The following is a 6462-nucleotide window of genomic DNA, read 5'->3' as shown; positions in this document are numbered from 1 at the left end:
TTTCTTCATGTACAGTTAGCGCTGTTCTCAAAAGCATGCATGTTACATTCATCAGGTTGACTCTATTTTAGAATATATTGAACCCTAAAGATTATTTCTACCAAAAGCTCATATCAAATGGATTCGAATCCTCTCCACTACAAAAAAAATAGTGGAGGAACCACTACATAATCACAGCCATTGATTATCTAGTTGATGGTTATGATTTTTTCGTTTAGTGCAAATTAGGAATGCGTGCAATACACGAGAGTATGGTAAATGTTAGATTTAGATTGTATCATAACCGCCTACTAAATAATCAACGCTTGAAATTAAAAGTAGTGGTCTCTCCACTACTTTTTTGTAGTGGAGAGGATCCAGCCATAAGATCCATGTTAGAAAGTTATGTCAAGCTTCATTTTGCGAGGAAATATTAAGTCAAGTTGATCACTAGAAAACTATCCAAGAGAATATCAGATAACGCGCAGTCATGTGGACGTTTTAAGGCAACCTATGTGATATGCTAGAAATTATTAGTTTCATTTTTCAAAGTAAACCATATTGAGAGGATTGGTTTAATACCAGATTGAGAGGCAAAGGCTTTAAGCAAGGGATAAACAGGTTGGCTTTCACGGCTACATTGTACAAAAGCTGGTGTGAAAGAAATTCGAGGATATTTCAACAGAAATGCAAGGAGATTGATCAGTTAGTTAAATAGATCAAAGTTGATATTTTGATTCTAAATAATAACATTCTACTTGAAAATAGAAAATGTATTAACTCTTTGTAAATAGAAGTTTGGGAGTGGGGAGTTATCCATAATATTATTTGTTGTATAGCATTCTCAGTTCTTTTGAGAATCTTGATGTACAAAATTTTCAAAATGGTTGAATGAATATTATTTTTCATTGACCAAAAAAAAGTAAACCATATTATATGCACTTATATCAGTTGGCATATGTTAATTTTTTTTTCTATAATGATGGTAGTGTTTCTTTTCACCATTCAACTAGATGATGATATATTGTTCGTCTTGAACTCATAATCTAAACTATAATTTATCAATATCATGACTTGATTATCATTCTTTTATATATTTTAATATGAAATTTACTCTATTAAACTGTTGATTTTATGATATAATCTGATGAAAGATCAATATCAAATAAGTCACATGATTTTTCTGAGTATGCATAGTTTTAGATCAATACAAAGATCTAAATAAAAATTGTTAATTAATCATCTAAAAGAATGGTGAAACATAATCTTTAGTCATTATTTTCCTTCTATAACAATTGATATCCCTAATTTATTTTACACATAATAAGTTGGCATTTTTGCTTTTTTATCCCGAAAAAGTAGCAATGCGTAAGTACATATTAAAAAAATTATTAAAATAAAATTTACACCCACATTCATAGTTAAACTTGGTCAAACTCTAATTTTATACTTTCCAATAAATGTCCTAAGTTATTGTTTAACACTATCACAGTGTATACAGAATTAAAATATTACATTTTTGAGAAAAGATTTTTTTTTCATTATATGTAAGAGAAGTCCAACAGTAGGGCAAGAAGTAAATATGAAGTTATTTAATTCTTATTAATAAGTGCTTAATTATTATAAAATTTGAGGACGTGGGACTAAAATAAAACAAGGTGAGTCTACAACTCACAACAAAATTAATGCATGCAATCTAACTACGAGACGCCAATGCCTTTGGTCTCTACTTTCTTGACTTGTTTTTTTACCATTCAAAACTTATACATTATTGATTAAACTAATGGCCGTATTATTTATTTCCTTATCTATACCGTTATATAAAAAAGCAAGTGAGATCAATCAAAAATAATGAGTGGTGGACATTTGCTCTTTGGAATTATGATTTGAAGGGTGAAATTGGAAAATTTTCCAATTATATTTTCCTATTTAATATTCTTCTCTTCTTTCCTCTTTATTTCTTCAAGGGGCTGTTTGTTTGCACTGAAACGCTGACAAGTACTGAAAAAGTGGTGTCAACACATAACTTTCTTTATTTTCACATGTTTGTTTGCACAATATAACATGCTGACATGGTACTTGTTGTGCTGAGCTGTCTTGAAAATGAAATCACCCCAAAATGGAGCATTTTGAATGGAAAGCTCACACTAATGTCAGTGCAAACAAAAGAATAGAAACGAACTCAAATGGCCAGCCTATGAGTTAGTTTCTCAATTTTGATATAAGAAGTGTGAAAACGGCGAATGAATTGAGGAAGGAATTGAGAAAAACGTGAAGAATAAGCAAAACAGGCTCCACCACATCCTGGTGTTGTGTCTGCCATGAGTGTGACAGAATCTGCCCTGTCTGCCATGGGTGTGGTGTCTGCCACACCCTGGTGTGACAGAAACTGTCCTGTTTGCCATGAGTGTGATGTGTGCCACACCAGGATGTAGCAGACTTGTTTTTAGAACCCCAATCAGTTTGAGATTGTGTTTTGTTATAAATAGAGACACGTTTTTTAGGGTTTCTTTGGCTTTGTTTAGTCTTTGATTGGGCTTTGATTAAGCATTGATTGAGGGATATTTGGAGCACAAAAAGAGGTATTTTTTGAGCTTTTGGTTAGGGTTTTGTTTGGAGAGATTAAGAGTTTTGTTGGTGAGATTAGTTTGTTCTTTCGAGTGATTTGTAATTTCAATTTATACTCTTCTTCTCTATTAGTGAAAAACTCCATCCCTTTTTTGCCCTGTGGACGTAGGCAACTTGTCGAACCACGTTAAAATTGGTGTGTTATTTGTGCATTGATATTTAGTTCATTTGGCTCTCTTAGATTGACGTTTGGTTTGGTTACTCGACACAACTTTTGGCACAACATTTTGGTATCCACTCAATGAAGATTGACGTGAAGAAGTTCAATGGCACTAACAATTTTGGACTTTGGCGATGCGAAGTCTTGGATGGCACTAACAATTTTGGACTTTGGCGATGCGAAGTCTTGGATGCGCTCAATGCGCAGAATTTAGAAGATACGTTGGAGTTGGACGACTTTGGCGATGCGAAGTCTTGGATGCGCTCAATGCGCAGAATTTAGAAGATACGTTGGAGTTGGACGAGAAACCGGACGACATCGATGAGAATGTTTGGAAAAAGATGAATTGGACAGCGTGTGGTGTGATTAGGTCTTGTCTCACTCAAGATCTAAAATATGATGTGATGAATGTGACTTCTGTGAAGAAGATTTGGGAGGTCCTAAAGAGTAAGTACTTGACGAAGAGCGTTGAAAACCACTTGTATTTGAAGAGGAGGTTTTATCGCTTCCAATTAAAGAAGGGGACATCCATTAGTGATCACATGAACCACTACACAAACCTTCTTGCAGATTTGACGAATGTAGATGTCATTGTTGAAGATGAGGACAAGGCATTATTATTATTGAGTTCCTTGCCCGACGAGGAATATGAGACGTTTGTCCTTACTCTTATTAATGGGAAGACATCTCTTTTATATAGTGAGGTCACCGCTGCATTAGTGAATTACCAACTTAGAAAGAAGGACGATGAGATTTCTATTGAGCCTGTAGCGGGGGCATTGGTTGCAAGAGCAAAGAGTCCAAACCAAGATAGAAGGTCACATTCTAGAGGAGCACATCTTAGAATTCGTAGGAATCAGTGTGCTTTTTGTAAAGAAGATGAACATTGGAAAGCTGAATGCCCAAAATTGAATGATCAAGCCGGAAAGAATAAGGGGAAAGCTGTACAAGCTTCAGAGGTGAATATTGTCAAGACTAGTGGCAACAATTCAGATTCGGATTCTTCAGGCTACTCATTATCTTCACTGTCATCAGTTTGTGTTGCCTACTCTACAGAGTGGATGTTGGATTCGGGCGTTACATACCATATTTGCCCTAGGAGGGATTGGTTCTCCAGCTTTCAGGAGTTGGAAAGATGGGATTTCGTGCTCATGGGGAATGATCATAAATACTCTATTGGTGGTATCGGTACCGTTCAGATCAGGATGAGTGACGAGGTGATTCGGGAGTTGGTTAGAGTGAGGTTTGTTCCTCAGTTGAAGAAGAATATCATTTCACTTGGAACTTTGAAGGCATCAGGCTATAGGGTGACCTTGACGGATGCACGCTTGAAGGTTACATTTAGGTCCATGATTGTGATGAAGAGTGTCAGAAAGATTAACCTATACTATTTGCTTGGGAGCACGGTGATTGATAGAGCTCTGACGACTTCATTGGATTTGGCTAGATTGTGACGTTATTTGGTGCTGGGGTATTTGATTGGTGATGCCGTGCATAGGTTGTTAAGGAGTACTTTGACCTGCAGATGGAAGTTCTTTGAGCACATTGGGATGAGCAAGACCAAGGTAGAGTTTGGCACTCCTATCCATCGAGCGAGGGGTCTTTTAGGAGGTGTTCAGTTAGATATTTGGGGGCCTTCTAAGGAGGCATCATTAGGAGGTAATCGTTTTGTAGTTTTTATAGTTAGTGATTGTTCTAGGCATTATTGGGTCGCGACCAGTTCCCGTTGGTGTAAAGTCCTAGAAATCAACAACATTAGAAGAAGTGTATTGGCAGAAAGGTAACTCGTTGTTCTAGCTTTGGTAGGGGTCCTTTCTTGCATTTGTGCCGAGCTCACGGCAATAGGAGACACTTCATTAGTGCGGAGACTTTGGGGCGACAAGATGAGATGACAGTTTCGATGGGTCGTTCCTTTCTGGAGGAGGATCGACGTTGGTTGTCGAGCATTGGTTCTGGAGCTTCGACATATTTGGGTCATCTTAGTCATAGGTCAACGACTGCTGCATTAGGAGTTATTGGATTTGGTGGAGCTACTTCAGATTTTGGTCGGCGTCGGATATTTGGTTACCCAGCATTTGGTCATATCGAGGATGTGAGATTTGATCCGATTGCACGTTTGGGATTCGGAGGCTCATTTGATTATCGTTTGGGAGCTTCTGATTTTGTTCTGAGCAGGAATATCACTTTTGACTCTCAGCAGGTGGAGAGTGTTGATCAGGTTGTTTGGATATCGCAGCAGGTGGAGGATGATGCTACTTCATGTTGGGTGGAACTTATTCCACATACTCCAGATCATACTACGTTATTTGGGATTCCAGCTGAGGTGACACAGGTTGGGGATCATTTGATTTCAGATGCAGATGATGGATTGATTTTGGATTCGGTTGCAGCTGGTGGACATGATTTGGATACGTCCATTGGTTCACCTCAGATGGAGGTGTTTGATTTGTATTAGTTTGGGGCCGCTATCAGTTGCAGATCCATTGACGATATTGGGGAAGAGTTGCAGACTTTTCTATTTGTTTGAGGGCCTTTGGAGGCTGTTTGGGTGAACTACATGAAGGCTTGATTCCTTAGGCAAGAGGATACGTAAGCAGTCAGTTTTGATACAGCCGATTTGGTGAGCACATACCGACATTTGGGTGAGTGTCCGCACTCCCGTTTGGGTCTCGACTTGTGTGGATGGAGCCTGTTGTCATGAGTCTGTTGCCGTGGCGTACTGGATGCAACAAATAAGACATTTGTTTTGGTTGGTGTAGGCTCAGTTTTGGGAAAACTTCGCCGAGGTGGAGAATTGTGAAAACGGTGAAGAAATTGAGGAAGGAATTGAGAAAAACGTGAAGAATAAGCAAAACAGGCTCCACCACACCCTGGTGTGGTGTCTGTCATGGGTGTGGCAGAATCTGCCCTGTTTACTATGGGTGTGGTGTGTGCCACACCAGGATGTGGTGTGTGCCACACCAGGGTGTGGCAGACTCATTTTTAGAATCCCAATCAGTTTGGGATTGTGTTTTGTTATAAATAGAGACACATTTTTTAGGGTTTCTTTGGCTTTATTTAGGCTTTGATTGGGCTTTGATTAGGCATTGATTGAGTGATATTTGGAGCACAAAAAGAGGTATTTTTTGAGCTTTTGGTTAGGGTTTTGTTTGGAGAGATTAAGAGTTTTTTTGGTGAGATTAGTTTGTTCTTTCGAGTGATGTGTAATCTCAATTTGTACTCTTCTTCTCTATTAGTGAAAAACCCTATCCCCTTCTTGTCCCGTGGACATAGGCAACTTGTCGAACCACGTTAAAATTGGTGTTTTGTTTGTGCATTGATATTTAGTTCGTTTGGCTCTCTTGGATTGACGTTTGGTTTGGTTACTCGACACAGCTTTTGGCACAACAAGAAGTATATTAAACATGTTTACACTCTAGTACCATAAAGTTTATATCTCTTTTAGTTTTGATACCCTAAAGTCCTTGTTTAACACTTTTGAATCTTTGATACCTGACTTTGATACCCGCGGAGGTTTTTCTGACACTCGGGTACCATAAAATTTATAAATTTTTAAACTTTCATACTCTAAATTGTACACAATTTTTTTTAACTTTTATACCCCAAGCCTTCAATATCAAAATGTAAAAAATAAAACTTTGTGTACCCAAGTTCAAAATGTAAAAATGTAGGGTATTAAAGTGTCAAAAAAGTTC

Source organism: Asparagus officinalis, chromosome 3 (assembly GCF_001876935.1).
Source record: "Asparagus officinalis chromosome 3, Aspof.V1, whole genome shotgun sequence".
NCBI lineage: Eukaryota > Viridiplantae > Streptophyta > Magnoliopsida > Asparagales > Asparagaceae > Asparagus > Asparagus officinalis.
This window is presented reverse-complemented; position numbering follows the sequence as displayed.